Genomic DNA, 16,831 nt, shown 5'->3' with positions numbered 1-16,831 from the left:
CCTAGTGATATCACCTCCATTGTGCATTTCCTGTAGGGGTAAGAGTGAAGGTTGGGGAGTGGGAAATTTTGGAGATGGTGGAGGTAGAAGAGCTGGTGGTGTGGTTGGAAGTGGCCCCAGATAAGGGGAACTAGAAGGGCTGGGATACCCAATAGCTGCCTCAGATGGTTTCCCCAGAAGTTGCTTTTCTAGTCTTGGGGAATCATTCAGTTTGGTCCTGCCAGATATGATTGCTAAAAGGGCTAGGTTGATTGTGCAATGCTTGCAAAGGTCTGGGTTGTCTCACAGGGCAAAGAAAGCCTATGCATAAGTTACCTTGGACCATTTTCCTCCTGTCTGCAGAAAAGATCTAATTGTTGGATAATATTAAAATTAAGGCTCCCTTCCAAAGGTCAGGCTGGTTCAAGAGCATAAGAAGGTCATGCCCTCATGCAAAAGAAAATGAACTGCTTTTTGTTCAAAGTCTCAGGGTCAAAGAGTCCTTGTGTTTCACAATGCACTCCAGAGGAGTGCAAGCTGAAGATGGTCTGTTACCCATTTAGAAAGAGAAGTGAGAAAAAGGCATCCCTTTAGTCTCCTTACTTTTCGTGCGACCCAGGGTGGATGGGAAGACAGTGGGGGTGTCCCCCCTGCTGTTTTCTTCTCCATGGTTCCTGGGTGCCGGTACGTTGTTGAATGTGCTGCCCATGGTTGCAGGCATGACCTCCAGCTATGGAAACAGAGGAACTAAGAGATTGGGATTAGTCATAGTCATCCATGTGATTTTAGTCCTCTGCCTGTGATTTCCCTTTGACCTCCTAGACTTTTGTGACCTACCTGGCTCCTCAGGAAAAAAAAAAAAAAAAAAAAGGATCTTGGGAGAGACAATGTGACAGTTGCATTCAGGCAACTGTTGCACTTCCCTCCTTAACAGAGGTAGTGTGCTAGTTTGAGCTCTATATACTGCTGTTATAGCCCATGCTAAAGCCTTCACCCTTAGAGAATGGTTCTGGTTAACTTCTGAACTTAAAATCCCCTTACTAATTAAGTACTATTCTAATCGGAGGCAGAATAGGTGCCTTAAAATAACATACGGACTAAATGGCTATTTTCCTGGTGATGGGACAGTATAGAGACTAAAATTTGGCTTTGGAGGATATTTTACTCCTAGTTGTTGAAGGCAGAATTTTCCAGTTTACAGAAGCAACATGAAGCCTGATTTCTAGTAGAGAAGTGCAAAAAGAGAAGAGAATTGGGAAGCTAGAGTGTTTTGGTAAAGGACCTACAATGTGCCTCATGGAGAGGATCCCTATTCCACTAGGTGGTGCTGTTGACCTTGAAATGCCATGTGCTGTCCAGACCAAGGGCAGAGAGAGACCTGGAAGTTCCATGTGCTCTCCAGACCAAGGGCAGAGAGTGATACTCACTGTGGGAGGGGGGACCCTCTCTTCCTAGAAAATCACAAAGACACCCTTTGAGTTATATCCCTGGTTACTACGACATTACCTGATCTTGCCAAACAAGATTACTTCCCTGAACCGTAAAACTTCCCACACATTGCGTACACAGAGAGGATAGGAGATATGGTGGTTGCAGATAGGAAAGGAGGAAATTATGATAGGAAAGTTGGAGATCCTGTTGCTGGCACCCCATTGGGTGGTCGGAGGCTGGGGTCAGTCTAGAAGCCTTTGGATAACACTGGGGAGTAGCCCCAGCCAGAAATCTTCAGTCACTTCAAAACCTCTTCCAGCCCCGCGTAACATCTAAGTCCTCCATGAAAGTAAGCTGGTTCAAACATGGCCAATATGCCCAGGAACTCGTGGGTACTGGGGGATTCTCCATGTTCTCCCCAGCAAGCCTCACATGCAAGTCTTTAAGAATGACAGCCATGCTGTGTTTTTAACTGGCTAACGGATGCCCATTGTTGATTTGATTTGCTTCTAAAATAGAGGCTGAGAGCCCTGAAAAGAGAGGACAAAGTTGAGTCCGCTCCTCTACTCACTGTTTCAGTGAATGTTGTGCTTTGGTATCCTAGACGAGGTCCCCCGTATGAAGTGGCTACATTGTCTGGGGTATACACCCAGGGTTCGTCTTCTTTCACCAGGAAACTTTAGGACATGAACACACATGAGGAGTTTAGGAGTGGAGGCTTAATAGGCAGAAGAAAAGAGAAAGAAAAACAGCTCTCTCTCTCTCTAGAGAGAGGGTTCTTTGAGTGGAAAAGTGGAAAAGACCAGCTGGTGGCACATGTGCCAGATTTTATAGTTCAGCTTGAGGAGGTGGTGTCTGATTTATGTAGGGCTCATGGATTGGTTTGATCAGGTATGACGTTTACATAGTATGTGGGGAAGGCTGGTCTCTCCACCCTAATCCTATAATGGAAATGAACTTTCCCCTTGGCCAGCACCATCTTGTCTGCTCCTTACTGTACACATGGCTGGCAGAGAGGGAAGATGAAGCTGCCATCTTGAACATGTCTAGTCCCTAGTTCCTGCCAGCATTCACCCGTGCAAACTCCCAGCTTGCTTGTCTGCGTCTGCAGCTGGACTTTACAGGCTGCTCTTTGTTAGAAAATGGTTTGGGGCTGCTTTTCATTAAAAAGAAAGCCTTACTGAAAACTCCCATACCCTTGCTACCTGCCTAAGTGATTTCTTCTTAACTCCTGTAGCAGTGTCTTGTTCTCGGGTATAGCATTCCTCCTCAGCCCTTCACAGGATTATTTAAGTATCAAAAGCTACAACATAAAGAGAGTACCTGGCACAGTGTTTGATGCACAGTAAACATTCAGTATGTCCTACAGTCATACTGATTTCTTTTATTCAGGATTCAAAAAGCTTAACATATAATAATGAGTTTTTTTTCAAACTGTGGTCAAAATATTATTTTTTTCTAGAATTTTACAGCCAGAAAAGCCTTAAACCACAAATCTTAATTCTGTAAATGAAGGAACAGCTCTAATGAAGTGAGATGATGTGTCCAAGGTGGCATAGTTAATTAGTGATCTGATGTTGACAGGAGAGACTCCATTTCTTACAGAGATCTCTTAGGGAGATATGCACCTATATTTCCCAATTTCCTCTCTTAGGTTTATCAATGACTTGACATGCACAATCAGAATTTGCTTTGAACTCTGCCCAAAGGCTCCTTTTGCATGATCTAGATAACATATTTTTGTGTAGTAGTTTGACAAAGTATGACTTATTATAAACTGTAACTATATAACACTTAAACAAACTTAGAAATTTTATCTAGCTTTTGCAGGCAGTTAAATATATTTTAGCCCATTTCATTTTAAAAACATTGTCACCATTTATTTTACCACATATATAAATTAAGATATAAATACAAAGTAAATTGGGGACTAAACTTTAAGAATCAGAGTTGGTAGTTTCTCATTCTCTAAACAGGCTTTATTTCATATTTGAAAGCATAAGTGAAAATTTATACTGAACATAGAATTACCATTTACATAATCATGTAAGTGTGATAGATGGAGAACAATTACCTGTGAATGTGGGCAATATGCCCAGACCAGAGAGACCACTTTCTGAAATGAGAATAACAATATTTCTATGAGTTCAAGGATTCTTCACAAAACAGTCTTCCTAGTTGGATTGATTTACTAAAAAGTAGAAGCCAATGAGTTACAGAGTTACTTAAATGATAGCTGCACAAAATATTTTCGGTTACCATTTAATTATAATTACACCCAACTTAAAAGGGATCCTTCTCATAAGATACATTTTTTTCTCTAAAGAATCATTTGCTAATACACATCGTTCCAGTCTAAATAGAGTGGACATATAAATTATAATCTAAATAAAAAATTTTTGCTAATAATTATGCAGGACAATAGGTATAAATTTTCCTGGGAAAACCACACTATATGGTATTGTTAAGGGCATAACTGAAATAATGCATAGGGTTAACAAAATGGGAAAAGGTGAAGTTACTATTGATGCCTTCTCATTTTCCTTTCTTTGTACTTTTCATTACTTCTGATGCCTTATCTTTTATTGTGCTTCAGGCTCTCTTGATACCCTACCCGTGGGGTGTCTTGATGCTGTCTCTAGGTACTGTTGTGCACACCAATATTAATCCCTTTTCAAGTGAAAGCTGCTGTTCTCCTCAATGCTTATATTAAATTTAAATCATAACTTGGTGCAGAGTACAAGAACATTTTTAATGTCAAACAGTTCTATGTTTGAGCTGCATTCCCCCACTCTCTAGCTGTGTAGCTTTGGACAAGTTACATAACCACTCTGTTCCTTATTTTTGTATAAATTTCTGGATAATGCCATCTATTGAGGAGCTTAAAGGAGTATGTTCAGTTAGAATGGGATGAGCTCTGCTAGATACCCAACTCAAACAGCTGTGGACTTCAGAATCTATTCTCTACCCGTTATATGAGGTTAAGCCAAAGACAGGACATTTTATCTCCCAAGCCAAAGTGTCATTTTGTCACACAACAATGATCCTTCTTTTCCTTTTGCTCCTTTACTTGAAATCATTTGTAGTCCTCCATGATTTGAGATATAGATAGAGGAAAGACTGTATGATTGTAATTCTTTCATTTTAAGAATTAATATTTGGCTTTACTATAATCACCCAGTACCAAGATGTTGAGATGAATGTTTCAAAATGCTGAGTTGCCAGGCACAGCGCCTCATGCCTGTAATCCCAGCACTTTGAGAGGCTGAGGTGGGTGAATCACTTGAGGTCAGGAGTTTGAAACCAGCCTGCACATGGCGAAATCCTGTCTCTACTAAAAATGCAAACATTAACCGGGCTTGGTGCTGTGCTCCTGTAGACCCAGCCACTTGAGAGGCTAAGGCAGGAGAATCGCTTGAACCTGGGAGATGGAGGTTGCAGTGAGCTGAGATTGCACCATTGCACTCCAGCCTGGATGACAAAGCGAGGCTCTGTCTCTAACAAAACAAAAACAAACAAACAAAAACCAAAATGCTGTAACTCACCAGAAGACAGGACAGGGTCTCCTAAGGTATTCTCTAACAAGGTAAGTAATTGGATTATGAAGGAAAGACGAGGAAGGTATTATTCTCTTTCTTTTTTTTTAATAATTCTGCAAATTTTGTTCATTTTCTCTTCATCAGATCAAAATTCTTATGTGTATTTAGTACTTCAAAAATACATTTGAAAAGCATAAACTAATGTAATGATTATTAAACATGGCTTTGAATCATGAGAAATAAAAAAATTAACCCGCAAACAATGTGTTATTTGCAGACATTTCAATAACAATTTGAATCTCTTCTTATCTATGCAGTCAGAAACAAACATGATAATCATAAATGTAAAAGAGTCCTTTTTTTTTAAGTACGGAGCAACAATTCTACACATCTGGTCATAATTTAGCAGTTTTTTTCATATTATAACATGCATTTTAAATGTATATTTCAATTGCTATTTATTTATTTATATTATACTTTAAGTTTTAGGGTACATGTGCACAATGTGCAGGTTAGTTACATATGTATACATGTGCCATGCTGGTGCACTGCACCCACTAACTCATCATCTAGCATTAGGTATATCTCCCAGTGCTATCCCTCCCCCCTTCCCCCACCCCACAACAGTACCCAGAGTGTGATGTTCCCCTTCCTGTGTCCATGTGTTCTCATTGTTCAATTCCCACCTATGAGTGAGAATATGCGGTGTTTGGTTTTTTGTTCTTGCGATAGTTTACTGAGAATGATGATTTCCAATTTCATCCATGTCCCTACAAAGGACATGAACTCATCATTTTTTATGGCTGCATAGTATTCCATGGTGTATATGTGCCACATTTTCTTAATCCAGTCTATCATTGTTGGACATTTGGGTTGGTTCCAAGTCTTTGCTATTGTGAATAATGCCGCAATAAACATACGTGTGCATGTGTCTTTATAGCAGCATGATTTATAGTCCTTTGGGTATATACCCAGTAATGGAATGGCTGGGTCAAATGGTATTTCTAGTTCTAGATCCCTGAGGAATCGCCACACTGACTTCCACAATGGTTGAACTAGTTTACAAGTCCCACCAACAGTGTAAAAGTGTTCCTATTTCTCCACATCCTCTCCAGCACCTGTTGTTTCCTGACTTTGTAATGATTGCCATTCTAACTGGTGTGAAGTGGTATCTCATTGTGGTTTTGATTTGCATTTCTCTGATGGCCATTGATGGTGAGCATTTTTTCATGTGTTTTTTGGCTCCATAAATGTCTTCTTTTGAGAAGTGTCTGTTCATGTCCTTTGCACACTTTTTGATGGGGTTGTTTGTTTTTTTCTTGTAAATTTGTTTGAGTTCATTGTAGATTGTGGATATTAGCCCTTTGTGAGATGAGTAGGTTGTGAAAATTTTCTCCCATTTTGTAGGTTGCCTGTTCACTCTGATGGTAGTTTCTTTTGCTGTGCAGAAGCTCTTTAGTTTAATTAGATCCCATTTGTCAATTTTGGCTTTTGTTGCCATTGCTTTTGGTGTTTTAGACATGAAGTCCTTGCCCATGCCTATGTCCTGAATGGTAATGCCTAGGTTTTCTTATAGGGTTTTTATGGTTTTAGGTCTAACATTTAAGTCTTTAATCCATCTTGAATTGATTTTTGTATAAGATGTAAGGAAGGCATCCAGTTTCAGCTTTCTACATATGACTAGCCAGTTTTCCCAGCACCATTTATTAAATAGGGAATCCTTTCCCCATTGCTTGTTTTTGTCAGGTTTGTCAAAGATCAGATAGTTGTAGATATGTGGCGTTATTTCTGAGGGCTCTGTTATGTTCCATTGATCTATATCTGTGTTTTGGTACCAGTACCATGCTGTTTTGGTTACTGTAGCCTTGTAGTATAGTTTGAAGTCAGGTAGTGTGATGCCTCCAGCTTTGTTCTTTTGGCTTAGGATTGACTTGGCAATGCGGGCTCTTTTTTGGTTCCATATGAACTTTAAAGTAGTTTTTTTCCAATTCTGTGAAGAAAGTCATTGGTAGTTTGATGGGGATGGCATTGAATCTGTAAATTATCTTGGGCAGTATGGCCATTTTCACGATATTGATTCTTCCTACCCATGAGCATGGAATGTTCTTCCATTTGTTTGTATCCTCTTTTATTTCCTTGAGCAGTAGTTTGTAGTTCTCCTTGAAGAGGTCCTTCACATCCCTTGTAAGTTGGATTCCTAGGTATTTTATTCTCTTTGAAGCAATTGTGAATGGGAGTTCACTCATGATTTGGCTCTCTGTTTGTCTGTTGTTGGTGTATAAGAATGCTTGTGATTTTTGTACATTGATTTTGTATCCTGAGACTTTGCTGAATTTGCTTATCAGCTTAAGGAAATTTAGGGCTGAGACAGTGGGGATTTCTAGATATACAATCATGTTGTCTGCAAACAGGGACAATTTGACTTCCTCTTTTCCTAATTGAATACCCTTTATTTCCTTCTCCTGCCTAATTGCCCTGGCCAGAACTTCCAACACTATGTTGAATAGGAGTGGTGAGAGAGGGCATCCCTGTCTTGTGCCAGTTTTCAAAGGGAATGCTTCCAGTTTTTGCCCATTCAGTATGATATTGGCTGTGGGTTCATCATAGATAGCTCTTATTATTTTGAGGTATGTCCCATCAATACCTAATTTATTGAGAGTTTTTAGCATGAAGGGTTGTTGAATTTTGTCAAAGGCCTTTTCTGCATCTATTGAGATAATCATGTGGTTTTTGTCTTTGGTTCTGTTTATATGCTGGATTACATTTATTGATTTGTGTATATTGAACCAGCCTTGCATCCCAGGGATGAAGCCCACTTGGTCATGGTGGATAAGCTTTTTGATGTGCTGCTGGATTTGGTTTGCCAGTATTTTATTGAGGATTTTTGCATCAATGTTCATCAAGGATATTGGTCTAAAATTCTCTTTTTTGGTTGTGTCTCTGCCCGGCTTTGGTATCAGGATGATGCTGGCCTCATAAAATGAGTTAGGGAGGATTCCCTCTTTTTCTATTGATTGGAATAGTTTCAGAAGGAATGGTACCATTCCTCCTTGCACGTGTGGTAGAATTCGGCTGTGAATCCATCTGGTCCTGGACTCTTTTTGGTTGGTAAGCTATTGATTATTGCCACAATTTCAGCTCCTGTTATTGGTCTAATCAGAGATTCAACTTCTTCCTGGTTTAGTCTTGGGAGAGTGTATGTGTCGAGGAATTTATCCATTTCTTCTAGATTTTCTAGTTATTTGCGTAGAGGTGTTTGTAGTATTCTCTGATGGCAGTTTGTATTTCTGTGGGATCAGTGGTGATATCCCTTTTATCATTTTTTATTGCATCTATTTGATTCTTCTCTCTTTTTTTCTTTATTAGACTTACTGGCAGTCTATCAATTTTGTTGATCCTTTCAAAAAACCAGCTCCTGGATTCGTTAATTTTTTGAAGGGTTTTTTGTGTCTCTATTTCCTTCAGTTCTGCTCTGATTTTAGTTATTTCTTGCCCTCTGCTAGCTTTTGAATGTGTTTGCTCTTGCTTTTCTAGTTCTTTTAATTGTGATGTTAGGGTGTCAATTTTGGATCTTTCCTGCTTTCTCTTGTGGGCATTTAGTGCTAAAAATTTCCCTCTAGACACTGCTTGAATGTGTCCCAGAGATTCTGGTATGTTGTGTCTTTGTTCTCATTGGTTTCAAAGAACATCTTTATTTCTGCCTTCATTTCATTATGTACCCAGTAGTCATTCAGGAGCACGTTGTTCAGTTTCCATGTAGTTGAGCAGTTTTGAGTGAGATTCTTAATCCAATGTTCTAGTTTGATTGCACTGTGGTCTGAGAAATAGTTTGTTATAATTTCTGTTCTTTTACATTTGCTGAGGAGAGCTTTACTTCCAACTATGTGGTCAATTTTGGAATAGGTGTGGTGTGGTGCTGAAAAGAATGTATATTCTGTTGATTTGGGGTGGAGAGTTCTGTAGATGTCTATTAGGTCCGCTTGGTGCAGAGCTGAGTTCAATTCCTGGGTATCCTTGTTGACTTTGTGTCTCGTTGATCTGTCTAATGTTGACAGAGGGGTGTTAAAGTCTCCCATTATTAATGTGTGGGAGTCTAAGTCTCTTTGTAGGTCACTCAGTACTTGCTTTATGAATCTGGGTGCTCCTGTATTGGGTGCATATATATTTAGGTTAGTTACCTCTTCTTGTTGAATTGATCCCTTTACCATTAAGTAATGGCCTTCTTTGTCTCTTTTGATCTTTGTTGGTTTAAAGTCTGTTTTGTCAGAGACTAGGATTGCAACCCCTGCCTTTTTTTGTTTTCCATTTGCTTGGTAGATCTTCCTCCATCCTTTTATTTTGAGCCTATGTGTGTCTCTGCCCGTGAGATGGGTTTCCTGAATACAGCACACTGATGGGTCTTGACTCTTTATCCGATTTGCCAGTCTGTGTCTTTTAATTGGAGCATTTAGTCCATTTACATTTTAAAGTTGATATTGTTATGTGTGAATTTGATCCTGTCATTATGATGTTAGCTGGTTATTTTTCTCGTTAGTTGATGCAGTTTCTTCCTAGTCTCAATGGTCTTTACATTTTGGCATGATTTTGCAGCGGCTGGTACCGGTTGTTCCTTTCCATGTTTAACGCTTCCTTCAGGAGTTCTTTTAGGGCAGGCCTGGTGGTGACAAAATCTCTCAGCATTTGCTTGTCTGTAAAGTATTTTATTTCTCCTTCACTTATGAAGCTTAGTTTGGCTGGATATGAAATTCTGGGTTGAAAATTCTTTTCTTTAAGAATGTTGAATATTGGCCCCCACTCTCTTCTGGCTTGTAGAGTTTCTGCCAAGAGATCAGCTGTTAGTCTGATGGGCTTCCCTTTGAGGGTAACCCGACCTTTCTCTCTGGCTGCTCTTAACATTTTTTCCTTCATTTCATCTTTGGTGAATCTGACAATTATGTGTCTTGGTGTTGCTCTTCTCGAGGGGTATCCTTGTGGCATTCTCTGTATTTCCTGAATCTGAATGTTGGTCTGCCTTGCTAGATTGGGGAAGTTCTCCTGGATAATATCCTGCAGCGTGTTTTCCATCTTGGTTCCATTCTCCCCGCCACTTTCAGGTACACCAGTCAGACGTAGATTTGGTCTTTTCACATAGTCCCATATTTCTTGGAGGCTTTGCTCATTTCTTTTTATTCTTTTTTCTCTAAACTTCCCTTCTCGCTTCATTTCATTCATTTCATCTTCCATCACTGATACCCTTTCTTTCAGTTTATCGCATCGGCTCCTGAGGCTTCTGCATTCTTCACGTAGTTCTCGAGCCTTGGTTTTCAGCTCCATCAGCTCCTTTAAGCACTTGTCTGTATTGGTTATTCTCGTTATACATTCTTCTAAATTTTTTTCAAAGTTTTCGACTTCTTTGCATTTGGTTTGAATGTTTTCCCATAGCTCGGAGTAATCTGATTGTCTGAAGCCTTCTTCTCTCAGCTCGTCAAAGTCTTTCTCCGTCCAGCTTTGTTCCGTTGCTGGTGAGGAACTGCTTTCCTTTGGAGGAGGAGAGGCGCTCTGCTTTTTAGAGTTTCCAGTTTTTCTGCTCGGTTTTTTCCCCACCTTTGTGGTTTTATCTACTTTTGGTCTTTGATGATGGTGATGTACAGATGGGTTTTTGGTGTGGATGTCCTTTCTGTTTGTTAGTTTTCCTTGTAACAGACAGGACCCTCAGCTGCAGGTCTGTTGGAGTACCCGGCTGTGTGAGGTGTCAGTGTGCCCCTGCTGGGGGGTGCCTCCCAGTTAGGCTGCTCGGGGGTCAGGGGTCAGGGACCCACTTGAGGAGGCAGTCTGTCCATTCTCAGATCTCCAGCTGCGTGCTGGGAGAACCATTGCTCTCTTCAAAGCTGTCAGACAGGGACATTTAAGTCTGCAGAGGTTATGCTGTCTTTTTGTTTGTCTGAGCCCTGCCCCCCAGAGGTGGAGCCTACAGAGGCAGGCAGGCCTCCTTGAGCTGTGGTGGGCTCCACCCAGTTCGAGCTTCCCGGCTGCTTTGTTTACCTAAGCAAGCCTGGGCAATGGCGGGCGCCCCTCCCCCAGCCTCGCCGCCGCCTTGCAGTTTGATCTCAGACTGCTGTGCTCGCAATCAGCGAGACTCCGTGGGCGTAGGACCCTCTGAGCCAGGTGCGGGATATAATCTCCTGGTGCACCGTATTTTAAGCCCGTTGGAAAAGCGCGATATTCGTATGGGAGTGACCCGATTTTCCAGGTGCCGTCTGTCACCACTTTCTTTGACTAGGAAAGGGAACTCTCTGACCCCTTGCACTTCCCGAGTGAGGCAATGCCTCGCCCTGCTTGGGCTTGCGCACGGTGCGCGCACCCACTGACCTGCGCCCACTGTCTGGCACTCCCTAGTGAGATGAACCCAGTACCTCAGATAGAAATGCAGAAATCACCTGTCTTCAGCGTCGCTCACTCTGGGAGCTGTAGACTGGAGCTGTTCCTATTCAGCCATCTTGGATCCATTAACCTATTCTCTTTCTTAAATAATTATTCACAGTGTTTACTTGGGAGCTTTCTTTTCATTTCTTTGCTCCCATTGCCCCAAAGTCATTAACACATTAGTAAAATCTATGGTGTTGTGATTTCTGTTACATTATAGGACCCAAGGAGCTACTGTTACTAAAAATATGGTCTTGACACCAAAATTATACCTGATTTTAAAAAGTTCTCTGAAGAATTAAATGAAATAATACCAATATCAGCTATATAAGTTGATTAATCATAAGTTTTCTTCTAACAGTATTTTTTCATATCCTGTCTGAGTTAGCATTTCAAAAGAAAGATACTGTGAAATAATCTAACAAGACTTTATAGTATTTAATGGGGCATTTCAGAGGACCTGACAGAACTTTGGGAAGACACATTTGGGCCCGCAGAGATACTTTTAGGTCCAGGGAGGAAAAATTGCCTTTTTCCTACCAAATCATTTATTATGAAAAAATTTCAGACGTGCAGAAAAGTTGAAAAGATTGTATGGTGAACACGCATAGTCCCACTACCTAAATTTTACAATTAATATTTGCTATATTTGCTTAATCACACATCTTTTCATCTATCCTTGCCTCTATCAATTTATCTTGGCTTTCGAATGCATTTCAAGAATTGCCTTTTAGGAGCCTCTTTAATTTAAATCTCAAAGACACTTTCTCTGCTCAAGAGTAAAGCTAACTGATATGGTTTGGCTGTGTCCCCACTCAAATCTCAACTTGTATTGTATCTCCCAGAATTATGTGTTTTGGGAGGGATCCAAGGGGAGGTAATTGAAGCATGGAAGCCAGTCTTTCCCATGCTAGTCTCATGATAGGGAATAAGTCTCACAAAATCTGATGGGTTTATCAGGGGTTACTGCTTTTGCTTCTCTCTTATTTTCTCTTGCTGCTACCACATAAGAAGTACATTTTGCCTCCCACCATGATTCTGAGGCGTCCTCAGCTATGTGGAACTGTAAGTCCTATTAAACCTCGTTTTCTGCCTAGTCTTGGGTATGTCTTTAGGCAGCATGAAAACAAACTAATACAGTAAATTGGTACCAGTAGAGTGGGGGATTGCTGAAAGGATACCCCAAAATGTAAAAGTGACTTTAGAACTGGGTAACAGGCAGAAATTGGAACAGTTTGGAGGCCTCAGAAGAAGACAGGAAAATGTGGGAAAGTTTGGAACCTCCTAAGGACTTGTTGAATGGCTTTGAAAAAAATGCTGGTAGTGAGATGAACAATAAGGTCCAGGCTGAGGTGGTCTCAGATGGAGATAAGGAACTTATTGGGAATTGGAGCAAAGGTGACTCTTGTTATGTTTAAGCAATGAGACTGGTGGCATTTTTTCCCCTGCCCTATAGATTTGTGGAACTTTGAACTTGAGAGAGATGATTTAAGGTATCTGATGGAAGACATTTCTAAGCAGCAAAACATTCAAAAGGTGACTTTGGTGCTGTTAAAAGCATTCAGTTTTAAAAGGGAAACAGCATAAAAGTTCAGAAAATTTGCAGCCTGATGATGAAGTAGAAAAGAAAAAGCCCATTTTTTGAGGAGAAATTCAAGCTGGCAGCAGAAATTTGCATAAGTAGCAAGGAGCCTAATGTTAAATCCCAAGACCATGGGGAAAATGTTTCCAGGCCATATCAGAGACCTTCACAGAAGCCCCTCCCATCACAGACCCAGAGGCCTAGGAGGAAAATGTGTTTTCATGGGCAGGGCCCTGGGTCCCTGTGCTGTGCACAGTCTGGCAACCTGGTGCCCTGTGTCACAGCCACTCCAGCCATGGCTGAAAGGGGCCAATGTACAGCTCAGGCTGTGGCTTCAGAGGGTGGAAGCCCCAAGCCTTGGCAGCTTCCGTGTGGTACTGATTCTGCAGGTATACAGAAGTCAAGGATTGAGGTTTGGGAACCTCTGCCTAGATTTCAGCAGATGTATGGAAATGCCTGGATTCCCAGACAAAAGTTTGCTACAGGGGCAGCACCCTCATGGAGAACCTCTGCTAGGTCAGTGCAGAAGGGAAATGTGGGGTCAGAGCCCCCACACAGAGTCCCTACTGGGGCACTGCCTAGTGGAGCCGTGAGAAGAGGGCCACAGTCCTCCAGATCCCAGAATGGTAGATCCACTGGTAGCTTGCACCGTGTTCCTGGAAAAGCCACAGACACTCAATGCCTGCCCATGAAAGCATCCAGGAGGGAGTCTGTACCCTACAAAGCCACAGGGGCAGAGCTGCCCAAGACTGCTGCTATCTTTTATAGCAGCATGACATGGATGTGAGACCTGGAGTCAAAGGAGATCATTTTGGAGCTGTAAAATTTGACGGCCTCGCTGGATTTCGGACTGGCATGGGCCCTGTAACCCTTTTGTTTTGGCCAAGTTTTCCCATTTGGAATGGCTGTATTTACCCAATACCTGTACCACTATTGTATCTAGGAAGTAACTAGATTGCTTTCAATTTTACAGGCTCATAGGAGGAAGGGACTTGCCTTGTCTCAGATAAAACTTTGGATTGTGGACTTTTGGGTTAATGCTGAAAGAGTTAAGACTTTGGGGGACTGTGGGGAATGCATGATTGGTTTTAAAATGTGAGGACATAAGATTTGGAGGGGCAGGGGTGGAATGATATGGTTTGACTGTGTCCTCACCCAAATCTTGACTTGAGTTTTATCTCCCAGAATTACCACGTGTTGTGGGAAGGACCCAGTGGGAGGTAATTGAATTGTGGGAGCCCGTCTTTGCCGTGCTATTCTTGTGATAGTGAGTAAGTCTCATGAGATCTGATGGGTTTATCAGGGGTTTCTGCTTTTGCTTCTCTCTTATTTCTCTTGCTGCCACCATATAAGAAGTGCCTTTTTCCTCCCACTATGTTCCTGAGGCCTCCTTAGCCATGTGGAACTGTAAGTCCAATTAAAGCTCTTTTTCTTCCCAGTCTCAGATATGTCTTTATCAGCAGTGTGAAAACAGACTAATACACTAACCTATAACAGTTTTAAACAAAATAGAAAAAAAGCTATAAGCAGATTTTTAACTGAGTTTCCGTATGTCAGAATCTGCTGCTTGAGGGTACTTTTCTAGTTTGTTAGAAATCTAACTTCCAGTTGTCAACACTACAACAGGAATTTGTTCCTAAGATGAATAACTTGATTATTTCATGGGATTGAAAATAGGGAGCTTTCCTTACTTGTTCTTTTTCTTTGCTCCTTGAATATTTTTGCATATCCTTATCATCCATAGACAGCTGTGGCAATGCATGGGGTGAAGAAGTAGAGAAACCTAAATATACATAACTATTTGCTTCTGTCATTAAGTTGATGTGATAGCAGAGAGAGTATAGTTTTGTGACTGCAAGAATTTTTCCGTTATTTCTAATTCTAAACCACTGAAAGCTTATGAAAAGAAAGCTTGACAAAGGCCACATTCTGCAACCGACATTCATTGAGTATGGATAAATCTATGGCGGGAATGAAAAACAGAGATAAGCAACCAATTACTACTGTATTGCCAAGGATATGAAATTGGCTCTAGTTAAGGTGTAAAACTGCTGTTAAAAATATGTGCATATGTCAGAAATTTAAAGGAAAGTTGTTGAAATAATGAACAAATGAAGTAAAGTAAAAAAAAAAATTGTTTCGCAGAAGACCTTGGAAGCAATATATCTGACCCAATGAAATCAGTGCTAGAGCAAATTACTTAAACTTGAAAGCAAAAGGGGAAGGAAAAGGAAATAAAAGGAAGAAAAGATCCTCTAAGAAATTGTCTTAACCTCTATGGCAGAATTTTTGAAAAACTTGTCCTTTACAAGTAAAAGAAAACAAACTGAACCTCCATTTCTCCATACCTACTGTCTTTTATTTTGTTTTCTATCTTTGGTGAAGGAACATTTTTAAAAAAGAAAAACTTCCTTATGTTGCAGACAAATGTATTTGTAAACTACAATGAGAATAAATAACTAGAAAAATGAAATACATAAAGTTTAATAGCTCCTATTTTTTATTAAGCAGGTATTAAATTGCTCTGTTAAATAGCTCTAAAGATTTAGAAACCCATCCACTCAGTCCCTCTACTTGTGTAGACCAATAGCAAACAGTCATGGACAACAGTGTGCAGAGTGCTGTGACTTAGATAAGGTGTCATTGCATTTTGAAGGTTAATACTCAAAAAAAAAAAAAAAAAAAGAGAGAGAGAGAAACAAATATGAACAAATCTTTTGTTTTGAATGACTTATAACCCTTCTATTTTCAACTCCTAAATAGTCAACTAGTCATTACCAGTTTCTCTATCATAAGTCAGTAAGTGTTTCATTTAACTATAAGGGTAATTTTACATTTTATAAAAAGCCAACATTTTCAATAAAGCAAACTAACCATATCTGTAAGAGAGTGTCTATTAGCAAACTCACTGATTATGATACAGAATTATAATCTAAAAAATGGTTGCCCTTCACGGAACTATAAAAAGTACCATAATCAATGAATTTGTTAATTGACATTCTCTTACAGATATGCTTGGTTTGATTTTTCTTAATATGTAGTCCATTAGAAAAAGACAAATAGAAGATTTATTACCTCTCTTCTTCTCCTCTCCCTGCTCTACTCTATTACTTGTCAAACTTTGTCTAGTATCCCATCTTTCAGACTTCAACTGCCACATATACACCATGCCTTTGATAAAATACCAAAGCAGTTGAGAACACTCATAATATTTTCACTAGTACTTGACAGAAATAAATCTCTTTATTGTTCTTAAAAGACAGTTATCAAAAAGATAAAGTGCAAATACTTTCAAAGCAATGTTAACTTATCTCTAATTCTGCAAAACTTATCTTCACACCACAAGTGTTAAAACAGACAGAAACTCCATCACTTCAAAAACAGCCAAATTAAAAATTTAGCTTTTGAGCTCAGAGCTTAATCTTCACACCCGCCAGATTCACAGTGCCCAATAAAGTTTCGTACTTTCATTTCTGATAAAGTTGTTTCAATAATGTGTGTTATCTTTTTACATCTTGAACATATGATTTATTGTATTTAACTGGCTAGGTAATAAGATTTTTTATGAAGATTGATTAGTGTATCACTAGGCCAATCAGTATCATAAAAAGGTAAAGAGTGAAAATATTAAAACCAGAATTGCCAGTTAAAACAGTTGAGCAGTGAAATGATGGAAGAAGCAGCTGTGTATTTATTATAGTTTATGATAGTTTTTGGATGATATCATAAACATTTCATAAATATCACACATTCTCACCTTACTTCTTGAAATATAAAAAACAGTGATTCTTTTCCAATCATTGTACCTCTGTGTGTTTAATGGGCCTTGCTGGAGGGAGGACTGTTTTTAGCAGAAACTCATTAAATTGCAGACATTTCGGGAATTGTGTGTAGTAGC

The sequence above is a fragment of the Gorilla gorilla genome, chromosome 6, assembly GCF_029281585.2.
Source record: "Gorilla gorilla gorilla isolate KB3781 chromosome 6, NHGRI_mGorGor1-v2.1_pri, whole genome shotgun sequence".
Classification (NCBI taxonomy): Eukaryota; Metazoa; Chordata; class Mammalia; order Primates; family Hominidae; genus Gorilla; species Gorilla gorilla.
This window is presented reverse-complemented; position numbering follows the sequence as displayed.